Source organism: Coregonus clupeaformis, unplaced genomic scaffold (genome assembly GCF_020615455.1).
Source record: "Coregonus clupeaformis isolate EN_2021a unplaced genomic scaffold, ASM2061545v1 scaf0928, whole genome shotgun sequence".
In the NCBI taxonomy this organism is placed as follows: domain Eukaryota; kingdom Metazoa; phylum Chordata; class Actinopteri; order Salmoniformes; family Salmonidae; genus Coregonus; species Coregonus clupeaformis.
In genome coordinates this window covers 100,388-114,020 of record NW_025534382.1, presented here as the reverse complement: position 1 = coordinate 114,020, position 13,633 = coordinate 100,388, and the positions used below count along the sequence as shown (strand labels likewise).

General features: G+C 38.9%; 1 pseudogene; it reads right to left on the bottom strand.

The window, feature by feature from the left end:
• LOC123485997 overlaps nucleotides 1-13,633 on the bottom strand; it is a 39,703-nt pseudogene that overhangs the window by 15,661 nt on the left and 10,409 nt on the right.

Sequence of the window (13,633 nt, the reverse complement as noted above, 5' to 3'; positions counted from 1 at the left end):
CGTACTATTGTTTGTACAGATGAACGTGGTACCTTTAGGTGTTTGGAAATTGCTCCCAAGGATGAACCAGACTTGTGGAGGTCTACAATTTTATGTCTGAGGTCTTGGCTGATTTCTTTTTATTTTCCCATGATGTCAAGCAAAGAGGCACTGAGTTTGAAGGTAGGCAATGAAATACATCCACAGGGACTCCTCCAATTGACTCAAATGATGTCCATTAGCCTATCAGAAGCTTCTAAAGCCAAGATATCATTTTCTGGAATTTTCCAAGCTGTTCAAAGGCACAGTCAACTTAGTGTATGTAAACTTCTGACCCACTGGAATTGTGATACAGTGAATTATAAGTTAAATAATCTGTCTGTAAACAATTGTTGGAAAAATTACAAAGTAGATGTCCTAACCGACTTGCCAAAACTATAGTTTGTTAACGAGAAATTTGTGGAGTGGTTGAAAAACGAGTTTAATGACTCCAACCTAAGTGTATGTAAACTTCCGACTTCAACTGTATGTAGGGGTAAAAGTGACTAGGCAATCAGGATATCGATTACATCTCCTGTGCGCACACACACACACACACACACACACACACACATGGAGTGAATGTTGTGTTTGTTTAATATTGTTTTAGAACTATGAAAATGGAAAAAAAGGATTAGCCTATGGATTATGAAAAAAACAAAAATAAATGGTAAAATGGGAGAGGAGAAATGACTAGAGACAGTGTTGTTTAACTCACTGACCATGACCCATGAGTTCTTCTTACCTACATTTTAGAGGTGGAGCCATAGAATGGTCACTCTTCATGGACACACAGCTGGGTACAGGGGAGGCTGGTCTCTCCTGCTTGATTGGACTTCAACACAACAGAGACAAACATTACAACTCTCATCTACTCTGAGCTCAGATGGGGAAACAAGAGTTTCATCCCAAAATGCTTCATATCAATTTTCAGAAATGTTCGTAAATTAGCTCTTACTGTTTAAAGAAATTATGAAAGAGATTGGTGTGATTTTTCAGTAGCTAATCATGGCATGGTTGTTCAATGACAGACATGTGATTTTTTAAAATCTATCACTTGATGGTTTCATTTCAGAGAGACAAATAATCATGTTTTTATTGCAAAATGCTATATATCTGCCTCACTCTCAGAGAAATAAGTAGTACTGCTAGGTTTTACACAGTAATAATATATACCTGCCTCACTCTCAGAGAAATAAGTAGTACTGCTAGGTTTTACACAGTAATAATAATCAAAAAGAACGCTTGATCGAGGTGTTACTTTGGCAGATAATGTCACCCATCATAATGTCACGTTTTTTATTTATTTTTTATAATTAACTAAATGTATGTAGTTTTTGGTTTTTGTCAGTTTCATTGTGCTATGCTATAAATTGTTATTTTATTGTTGTAAGTGGTAAAATGAACTAGAAAATGTCATATTTTGAAATTCTGAGTAATTACTACTTTAGTAAGGATATACTTTATTCAGTACTACTGCAGTTAATAAATAATTCCAATAGAATGCAGCATAAGACCACAAATGACATTTCAGAAGGTTAGTTTAGTTTTCTCCCTGGATACACCACCACTCCCCCCTCACAGGAAAACTCCTGCACACGCTTTTACTGTCCCTTTCCACACTGCTAACGCAATAAGCCTGAACATTAATTTAGTCACCTCTGGTCGAGAAAAACGTATTTTCCTAGTACATTCATTGTCAGATTCATGAACCACCCGAGCCACTGCCTGTTCACCCCACTATCATCCAATAGCGAGGTCAGTACAGGTGCATCAAAGCTGGGACCGAGAGAATGAAAAACAGCTTCTATCTCAAGGCCATCAGACTGTTAAATAGCCATCACTAGCACATTAGAGGCTGCTGCTGCCTATTGACATCACTGGCCACTTTAAGGAATGGAACACTAGTCACTTTAATAATGTTTCCATATCTTGCACTACCCATCTCATATGTATATACTGTATTCTATAATATACTACTGTATCTTAGTCCATGCCGCTCTGTCATTGCTTGTCCATATATGTATATATTCTTCAATTCCATTCCTTACTTAGATTTGTGTGTATTGGGTATATGTTGTGAAATTGTTAGATATTACTTGTTAGATACTACTGCACTGTCGGAGCTAGAAGCACAAGCATTTCGCTACACCCGCTATAACATCTGCTAAACACGTGTATGTGACAAATAACATTTGATTTGATTTGATGTAATTTATTGGCGGGCTGGAAGATGCACTCTTGTCTTTTCTATTCCGAGGTTATTTACTCCCAATATCAGATATTACGTTTATTTTCTATAATGCATGTAAACTAGGGTTGAGGTTAGTGCATCTGACTAGTGATTATTTACCCGGGGTTCAACACCTGCTATAGGCACTATTTTGTTGCTCTTCCAAAAGCATCACAGGCCTAATACGATATATATAGCTGACTAAAGTAATGAGTGACAATTTTAGATAATCATGGGACATATAGTATTTGGTTGCATGCTATTTTATGTCAATCATATTGCTGCTTGTAGCCTTAAACTGATGCTTTGTGGTCTTATGCTGCCATCTATTGGCATTATTTAACAATTAAAAGTTATTAATTCACGTACAGACGTTGGTGAGTCAGCTGAGAAATAAAGTGTATTAGATCAGTCTCAAACCTGCCCCACGCCAATTGCTGGACTTTCACACAGAGGTTACTAGGTCACCCAATTCAAACCACATTTGAAAAATAAATCAAATGTCTCTTATTTATCAAGTGTTCTGTTTTGCAATTATACATATAATAAAATAACAACAAAATAATCAAAACGCTATTTAATACTATAATTGTATTTACTAAGATAATATTATCACTAAAATAGTTTCTAAAAGTGTTCTAGGCTACCCTACCCTAGAATTAGGGGTTAGGGTTACGGCTAAAATAAGTTATAAGTAGGGTAAGAGTTTCTGTATAGTACTTTGTGACATCTGCTAGTGTAAAAAGGGCTTTATAAATACATTTGATTGATTGTTAGGTTTAGGGTTTATATGGCAAAAAACAGTATGGGTTTATGGCACTCTTGCTCCTCCTTGTGGCCGTATGTGGGTACTACATAACTCATTTATGACACTTGCTAGGCTCATAATCTGAGGTAGCAACTGCATCAGATCTACAAATCCATTAGCTAGACCACCCGATTAGACAACAATCAACCCATTATACCCATTTGGTTTGCAACTCCGTGAACCTGCGCAGCATTCGCTCAATTTGATGCCTAGAAACAAAGAGTTCGATGCATATCAAATTACCCAGCAGCCACTTAGAAACAACAAGTTGTCAAAAAAATTGTTTTTCTTAATTAAAAAATGTCTTCTGGCTGTTTAAATCGGACACATCTTGAAAAAGAGGACAGGGACATGCGTTTTGTTTAGATTGTACACTTTTTTCTTAAAACAAATATGGTTAACCATGACCAGAAAACGTTTAATGTTTGATGGCTATCCGCCTTCCATCACTTGCACTACAAGCAATGACCACAACATGTACTCAGGTGAACAGTGTTTGTGCTCACCAAGTAGCTGTAACCTTGTAAATAATAAGTTATCTGAGGTAAACCTACAGGGTTAATGCTCACCAAGTAGCTGTAACCTTGTTAGTAATAAGTTAACTGAGGTAAACCTACAGGGTTAACACCTATCAAGTAGCCATAACCTTGTTAATAATAAGTTACCTGAGGTAAACCTACAGGGTTAACGCAGGCAGGTCTCATTGATAACAATAGTGAAACTGGTATTGTGACGCAGAACAATGGGCTGGGAATAGAACATTCTGAAGGCGAGTCGGTGTCACAGAGCTCAATAGAACTAATAGGAGCTGGTAGGGTGAAAAATGACCAAACACAAGGCCTGTTTTTTCGCGATTACTTCATAACTAGGGACAGAAGGTAATATTATGAAACTGGGCTCCATGGCGGATGCAATGAACTAATTTTATCAGAAATAAACGTTGTAAAAAATGTCACTTGAGGCTCCCCGAAAATAATATTCAAAAGTTCAGTCCTTGGAACACTAAAGTTACCGTCCATCTAGTGAAGAGAGGAGAACCGGACAGAGGGAGCGTAGGAAGCCAGCATCCATCAACGAGAGAGGGAGAAGCCCTCCACGGTATTTAACAGGTGGAAGAAACAACCAGGGAGCTCCATTGGTCCACAAGAAATGCAGGCAGTTGGTTAGGATGTAGTGGTAGCTAGGATAACTAGGATGCTGCTGGTAGAGTAGCTAGCTTAGCTAGCTGTACCGACTAGCTTGGCTAACTAGCAGGTCGTTCGTCTGTCCCTCGAGGATGATGACGAATCCGGTGAACCACACAATTAAACAAGAATAGCAACTGAAAATGATCTGGCTACACTCATACTTTCTATGACCAAAAAGGAAATTGAACAATAAACTTCGGCGTCTCAACACTGTAACAAACTCCGTTGTTGTTCCCCAAGATCACCTCAGCCCACTCTGTGCGTAACTGGACAATATGCTTGGCGCCAAACCGTACGTGGACGCGGACAGTTCTGTACGGGGACGCGGGCAGTTCCAGAACGCGGACATGAGCAGAGCAACACAATAAACTAAACCAAGTCTTTACAGTGGCTTACATTAGTAATATTCATGTATTTATTTTTATATGTAAAACAAACATTCAAAGTTTTTTTTAAACAATATTTTGAGATCTGTCTGGGCCCATATCCACAAAGTATCTCAGAGTAGAAAATTGGTCGTATAAGTGCTGAGAATTAAGGCATTTTACACTTATGGGTATAAATGAATGCATAGCATTTTGTCTTCGGTTTGGCAGATTAACTCATGCTTATTTCTGAAGAGTAACTCAGGTTTTCGCCCAGCGGCTAAGGAGTTGGAGCAGTGGCAGGAGTTGGACCTATGGCAGAAAGGTGGCTGGTTCGAATCACGGGCCGGGCGCTGGAAAAAACGGGCGGGCTTGATCTGACCACTGGAGGGCTGCTGGGTTCACATCCTCAAAACATTCACCTTTCGTTGAACAGAACTCTAGAGGTTCTTCTTCACTGAACCCAAAAATATATCTAACTTTTAGTGGTTCCATATATTAAGGAAGTGATAGAAGCCTTTTTGGTTCTATAAGGAACCTTATTTTCTAAGTGTATAATAAACACGCTTTTCTTTTGATTATTTAATTACCTACATCATGTTATTTCAAGTTATCCCTTTGGAGCGCAACATCACGTTGTTAAAATTTTTTCCTAAATTGGCCATGGCTATAAATTGGGCAATTGAAGGCATCTAGGGCGAAATATGTGTTCGATGAAAATGAACATTGTATGCAAAGTTGTAGGCAACATTATTGACAAGGGACCCTGATGCCTACAATGCCAAAGCTATTTAGAGTTGTTAAACGGGTGTGAAGAGTGTGTTGGTATAACGGTAATATTGTCAAAATTCCGCTTGTAACAACCATCAGAATTGGTTAAAGAAATATGCATTCCATTATATTAGGCAATAATGAAGAGTAGGCAAAGTGGTCGTGTTGTGAAAATTCTATCAAATGTCTTCCATTGCAACGAGTCCAGTCAGGGTGCTGCAGAACCCCTGCAGTACCTCCGCTGACCCTGGATTGAGAACTCCTGATTTAGCAGATACTCTAATCCAGAGTGATTTACAGGAAGTGCATTCATCTTAAGGCCCCCCTCCTCTCTCTCTCCAGAGAGACTCATTTTAGACCACTGACCCCTAAACAGAGATGCAGCATGTTGGTTGTGGTGAACACAGTGACAACTCATTCTAGAATGTCAATTGTTCTCTTTTACTCATGACCTCTTAGAAATAAAACATTTACTAACAGACACATCCAAACAGTCGGGTGATTTAATTTAATCACAGGAACATTGTTACGTTCCTCAACAAGAAATAAAACATTGTCTCTCAAACAGAAGAAGGAACTAACAAAGAGTCACTAACAACAACCAAAACGAAACAGGTGGTTTTAGGAGGGGTTCGGAAAGACACTCATGGGGGTGTCCACTAGTGATGGGAATCAGAGGCTTTCTGAACGCTTTGGGGCTTTCACCAAATTGTGCCGAAAATGCCATTGATATATTTGAGTGCTAATAAACAACATTTAGTTAGAATGTGGGGTTCGCTTTTTGCCTCCAGGTTCACTATGTTTTCAAAAAGCGATGCATATGTGGTATTATTTAGGATACTAAAGACAGAATATTGTTATAGGCTACACTAAATAAAACACATTATTTAAACAACAATGGGAAGATAGTGTGGTTCCACAGAAAATAAATGTTCAGCTATAGCAGGGATTCAATCTTGTGCCTATGTTGATGTCTGATCCAAATCCCCGTCCCTACCTGCTGAGCTCCCATTCAGGGGCTACAAACTGGAAGACATCAAACTAAATGTGTAAATAAGGTGTCCAGTAGAGGTCAGTGTTTGAAAAAGACTTTGCTTCGAAAAAAGCACCGGCACCAGGGAGAAATCAGTGAGATCTCTCGCATTTTGCAACACATGGTTCGAAAAAGTATGAGATCAAACAAAGCTTCGGATGTCATTGATCATGTGGTAATGTTACTTCGAAACTATCCATGGCAGCATTTCAAACACTTAAAAGACTCTCCCCTCAGCCCTCAAATTAAGTGGACACTTCTGATGACGTATCATGACGTATGATGAGTGGACACTTTTGATGACGTATCATGACGTATGATGAGTGGACACTTCTGATGACGTATCATGACGTATGATGAGTTGACACTTCTGATGACGTATCATGACGTATGATGAGTGGACACATGCAGGGCAAAGGGTGAGGGAAGAATGAATGAATTTTAAATGGACCGCCCTTGCCCTGAAATGTGTCACTCGTTTGTCCCACGGTTGTGTTTTCAGTCATCATCATTTTTGCAACAAGTAGGAGATTTATATTATGTAAAGTAGGCTAGGTTATAATATATAATAGTGGTTTGTTAGTGATATGCAGATGGAGGTCTATACCTCAGCTATAGCCTACATACACAACACGTTTTAGTTATCCTGCAACAGGATGATTAAATTAAGAGCTTGTCTTTATCTAATCCAAGGCAGTTTGCATTATTAACAATGACGTTGCAACTGTCAGCTGTTGTAAACCTATGTGATTGGATGTTATAGACCCCCATCTGAACAGTTTCTTTCCCCATGCTGTAGCCCTCACCAACTGGCCATCTGGCCCATAGAGACTAAAGGACTATACACTCTATGCTGCACACCACATCAAGCCATCTCTGAACTGTACACTACCATCTGGTCCATAGAGACTAAAGGACTATACACTCTATGCTGCACACCACATCAAGCCATCTCTGAACTGTACACTAAATAACTGAACTATACTGCATTAGCACTCTGTTCATCTCTCTTAGATATATTTATGTAAATCACCTGTATACCCACTGTACTGTATTTAAGTGATAATTCCTGAGAAGCAGGTGTTTGTAAGATATATTGGCATGGGTTTTGTTAAGCAAACTGTGCAAATACAGTGCCTTGCTAAAGTATTCATCCCCCTTGGCATTTTTCCTATTTTGTTGCATTACAACCTGTAATTTAAATGGATTTTTATTTGGATTTCATGTAATGGACATACACAAAATAGTCCAAATTGGTGAAGTGAAATGAAAAAACTGCTAACTAGCTGCTCTGTTTAGTTTGACCTGTTTTCTATTGATATGTCTTTGTATTCATGATTTCGACAGGCTGAGAAAAGCTGCCTGCCAGTCTGTCTCATCCCAACTCCTGACACGTTCATTACTATGCGACAGCTGGAGATCAAATTTGAATATTGAAACAATGTTGCAAATGTAAATGCAAACTAAATGTTAGTCTAAAAGAAATGTGAGATAATGTCTAGATACTTTTTATATGGCTGGGCTGATGAGATAGTGGATTGCGCAGTCAGATGGAACAGAATATATAGGCATTTAATGTCATAGATTTAGCCGGTGGTAATTTGTGGAATAGACACCGGCTGGAATGCGGTTTTAACCAATCAGCATTCAGGATTAGACCCACCTGTTGTATAAATGTGTATATCCACTGCTCATTCTCTTATAGCTCAATGCTCACTCTAGCTCTGTGTGTATAATGCTGTACGTAAACTTTGTGTAAAGTCCTCTGTCTGTATTCTGTCTCTAAATGTTGTCTATCACTAGCAGCACCATATCACCAAGTACAATTCTGAGAAAAGTTGTAGGATCTTAATTTGATCACCCCCCACTGCAGAATAACTTCCATGCGATGCAGGACATGTATTTGAGGTTTAAAACGGCTTCTAAAGTTTCAGACTATATTTTTTAATATGAAGAATATATCAACCTTACAAACATTTACATAAATTGTGATCCACATTTTCTGTTGCTGCAGGAATATTTTCCTGCTGTAGCAAACTGGCTCAAATTAAGATCCTACATACAGTTCAAGTTGGAAGTTTACATACACCTTAGCCAAATACATTTAAACTCCGTTTTTCACAAATGCCTTTCTTAGGTCAGCTAGGATCACCACTTTATCTTAAGAATGTGAAATGTCAGAATAATAGTAGAGAGAATGATTTATTTCTGAGATGTTGCTTCAATATATCCACATCATTTTCCTTCTTCTTGATGCCATCTATTTTGTGAAGTGCACCAGTCCCTCCTGCAGCAAAGCACCCCCACAGCATGATGCTGCCACCCCCTTGCTTCACGGTTGGGATGGTGTTCTTTGGCTTGCAAGCCAACCCCCTTTTTCCTCCAAACATAACAATGGTCATTATAGCCAAACAGTTATATTTTTATTTCATCAGACCAGAGGACATTTCTCCAAAAAGTACAATCTTTGTCCCCATGTGCAGTTGCAAACCGTAGTCTTGCTTTTTTATGCCGGTTTTGGAGCAATGGCTTCTTCCTTGCTGAGGGGCCTTTCAGGTTATGTCGATATAGGACTAGTTTTTACTGTGGATATAGATACTTTTGTACCTGTTTCCTCCTTTTTTCTGAGGTCTTGCCTGATTTCTTTTGATTTTCCCATGATGTCAAGCAAAGAGGCACTGAGTTTGAAGGTAGGCCTTGAAATACATCCACAGGTACACCTCCAATTGACTCAGATGATGTCAATTAGCCTATCAGAAGCTTCTAAAGCCATGACATCATTTTCTGGAATTTTTCCAAGCTAAGTAAACTTCTGACCCACTGGAATTGTGATACAGTGAATTATAAATGAAATAATCTGTCTGTAAACAATTGTTGGAAAAATTACTTGTGTCATGCACAAAGTAGATGTCCTAAACGACTTGCCAAAACTATAGTTTGTTAACGAGAAATTTGTGGAGTGGTTGAAAAACTAGTTTAATGACTCCAACGTAAGTGTATGTAAACTTCCGACTTCAACTGTAGGTAGGGGTAAAAGTGACTAGGCAATCAGGATATAGATTACATCTCCTGTGCGCACACACACACACACACACACACACACACACACACACACACACACACACACATGGAGGGAATGTTGTGTTTGTTTAATATTGTTTCAGGACTATGAAAATTGAAAAAAGTTTAGCCTATGGATTATGAAAACAACAAAAATAAATGGGAAAATGGGAGAGGAGAAATGACTAGAGACAGTGTTGGTTAACTCACTGACCATGACCCATGAGTTCTTCTTACCTTTGTTCAGTAGAAAAGTCTCCCTCTCTAAACAGTATAGGAAGATTCATAGACAGGTCACTCTTCATGGACACACAGCTGGGTACAGGGGAGGCTGGTCTCTCCTGCTTGATTGGGCTTCAACACAACAGATACAAACATTACGTCTCTCATGTTCTCTGAGCTCAGATGGGGAAACAAGAGTTTCATTCCAAAACGCTATATATCCATTTTCAGAAATGTTGGTCAATTAGCTTTTATAGTTTAAAGAAATTATGAAAGAGATTGGTGTGTTTTTTCACTATCTAATCATGGTATGGGGTTGTTCAATGAAATACATGTATTTGTTTAAAATCTATCACTTGATGGTTTCATTTCAGAGAGACCAAGAATCATGTTTTTTGCTAAATACTACATATCTGCCTCACTCTCAGAGAAATAAGTAGTACTGCTAGGTTTTACACAGTCATAATATATATCTGCCTCACTCTCAGAGAAATAAGTAGTACTGCTAGGTTTTACACAGTAATAATATGTATCTGCCTCACTCTCAGAGAAATAAGTAGTACTGCTAGGTTTCACACAGTAATAATAATCAAAAAGAACGCTCGATCGAGGTGTTACTTTGGCAGATAATGTCACCCATCTAAATATATCGTTTTTTAATTATTTTTTATAAGTAACAAAATGAATGTTGTTTTTGGTTTATGTCAGATTCATTGTGCTATGCTATAAAATGTTATTTTATTCTTGTAAGTGGTAAAATGAACTAGAAAATTTCATATTTTGCAATTCTGAGTAATTACTACTTTAGTAAGGATTTACTTTATTCAGTACTACTGCAGTTGCTAAATAATTCCAATAGAATATAGCATAAGACCACAAATGACATTTCAGAAGGTTAGTTTAGTTTTCTCCCTGGATACACCACCACTCCCCCTCACAGGAAAACTCCTGCACACACTTTTTACTGTCCCTTTCCACACTGCTGAAGCAAGAGGAACGACTGAAAACGCATTTAACAGGTTACTGTGAAATAATATAATGATGATTCATGTTTATTATTAGCTGTTTTATGCTCATGTTTTGAAATTATACTTCATTACTATAACGATTATAAATAAGCCTGAACATTAATTTAGTCACCTCTGGTCGAGAAAAACTTATTTTCCTAGTACATTCATTGTCAGATTCATCAACCAGCAGCGAGCACTCTGCCTTCTAGCCAAGCGAGGGGCATGTTGAGGTACATTTGCTAACCGTGAGGGTTGCATTATCGGGGGAAAACTAGCCGCCCTCCAAGACACATACAGCACCCGATGTCAAAGGAAGGCCAAAAATATCATCAAGGACATCAACCACCCGAGCCACTGCCTGTTCACCCCACTATCATCCAGAAGGTGAGGTCAGTACAGGTGCATCAAAGCTGGGACCGAGAGACTGAAAAACAGCTTCTATCTCAAGGCCATCAGACTGATAAATAGCCATCACTAGCACATTAGAGGCTGCTGCTGCCTATTGAAATCACTGGCCACTTTAAGAAATGGAACACTAGTCACTTTAATAATGTTTACATATCTTGCACTACTCATCTCATATGTATATACTGTATTCTATAATATACTACTGTATCTTAGTCCATGCCGCTCTGTCATTGCTTATCCATATATGTATATATTCTTAAATTCCATTCCTTACTAATTTTGTGTGTATATGTTGTGAAATTGTTAGATATTACTTGTTAGATATTACTGCACTGTCGGAGCTAGAAGCACAAGCATTTCGCTACACCCGCTATAACATCTGCTAAACACGTGTATGTGACAAATAACATTTGATTTGATTTGATGTAATTTATTGGCGGGCTGGAAGATGCATTCTTGTCTTTTCTATTCCGAGGTTATTTACTCCCAATATCAGATATTAAGATTATTTTCTATAATGCATGTAAACTAGGGTTGAGCTTAGCGCATCTGACTAGTGATTATTTACCCGGGGTTCAACACCTGCTATAGGCACTATTTAATTGCTATTCCAAAAGCATCACAGGCCTAATACGAGATATATAGCTAACTAAAGTAATGAGTGACCATTTTAGAAAATCATGGGACATATAGTATTTGGTTGCATAATATTTTATGTCAATCATATTGCTGCTTGTAGCCTATAACTGATGCTTCGTTGTCTTATGCTGCCATCTATAGGAAATATTTAGCAATTAAAAGTTATTAATTCACGTACAGACGTTGGTGAGGCAGCTGAGAAATGAAGTGTATTAGATCAGTCTCAAACCTGCCCCACGCCAATTTCTGGACTTTCACACAGAGGTTGCTAGGTCACCCAATTCAAACCACATTTGAAAAATAAAACAAATGTGTCTTATTTATCAAGTGTTCTGTCTTGCAATTATACATATAATAAAAAATAATAATAATAATCAAAACGCTATTTAATACTATAATTGTATTTACTAAGATCATATTATTACTAAAATAGTTTCTAAAACTGTTCTAGGCTACCTTACCCTAGAATTAGGGGTTACGGCTAAAATAGGTTATAAGTAGGGTAAGAGTTTCTGTATAGCACTTTGTGACATCTGCTGGTGTAAAAGGGGCTTTATAAACAGGGGTGCACATAACTGGTACGCAGGTACGCAAGCGCGACAAAAATCAGGAATGCGTAATGCCACTTGTGTTACTACGCGCCTTTGCGTACTTGACAGATCTTCTCATCTAACCTTACACATGACATGTTGCTTGTCATCTACTGTCAGGGATGTCCAAAAAGCATCAGACATTAAGCAGCTTCTTTGGCGTTTCGCCACCTACAAAGAAACGCCAACTGGAGCCAGAGCCGAAGAAAATACTTTTTTCGGAAAAGCGGCTCCAAGATGTGCAGTGGCTTGAAGCTAACGATGAGCGCACTGAAATGTGGTGCAAGATTTGCCGCTCAAATTCACATCTAGCAGACAAAACAGGTGCATTTTATAAAGGCTCAAAGAATTTCAACCATCCTTAATTTGACAAACATGAAAAGAGCAAGGAGCACACGAATATGGCACAAGCCGTTGCTAATTAACCCCCTGAGTAAGTGTGTCTTACTCAGGGGGTTAGCCGAGAATAGCCGAGAATAAATGTCCAGTCGCCCACTTGCCAGATGGCGAGACAAGCTGAATGAAGAACAGCGGCAAGCTCTGTTTCATATTTTTCTCCTCGCCTTCCATAAAGCTAAACACGCACGTCCCATGTCTTCCTATTCTGAGGATGTTCCTTTACTGAAGCGGCTAGGAGTAAATGTTGGAGGTGCAGCATATCATTCACGTGAAGTGGGCACACGGATCATGCAGAGCATCGCTCACACCATCAGCGGGGAGTTACGAGCCAACTTGCAGTCTGATGAATTTTGGGGGCTGCTTTTTGATGGATCTGAGGACATCACAAAAACTTAGCAGGAAATCGTTTACATTGTGTCTGTGTCCAGCAACGGAGAATATACTTCAGACTTTATTGGACTGATTGAATTGGGTGCTGACCGAACGGCGCAGGCCATAACAGACGGACTTGTGAGACTTTTCCAGGACACAGGCTTGGATGACTGGACAACAAAGTTGGTCGCTGTGTGCACAGATGGGGCTGCTGCTAACGTAGGTATCTACAACGGCGTTGTGCCAAAACTCCGGCAACTTGCTGCGGTTGGAGACTCCCTTGTGCACATTCTGTGCACCGCACACACACTGGAGAATTGCGCGAAATCAGCTGATCGCAACGTTCCTTACTGTGAGACATTTAATAGCTCTGTGGTCAAGCTGCTGCAGTTTTATTTACAAAAAAAGGTGGAGCAAAAAAACTGCTGCACTGAATAAGCTATGTGAAGAAAATGGGATCTCCTTTGTGAAACTGGGTAAGTTTCATAATATCAGATGGTCTGCATGGAGTTATGAAA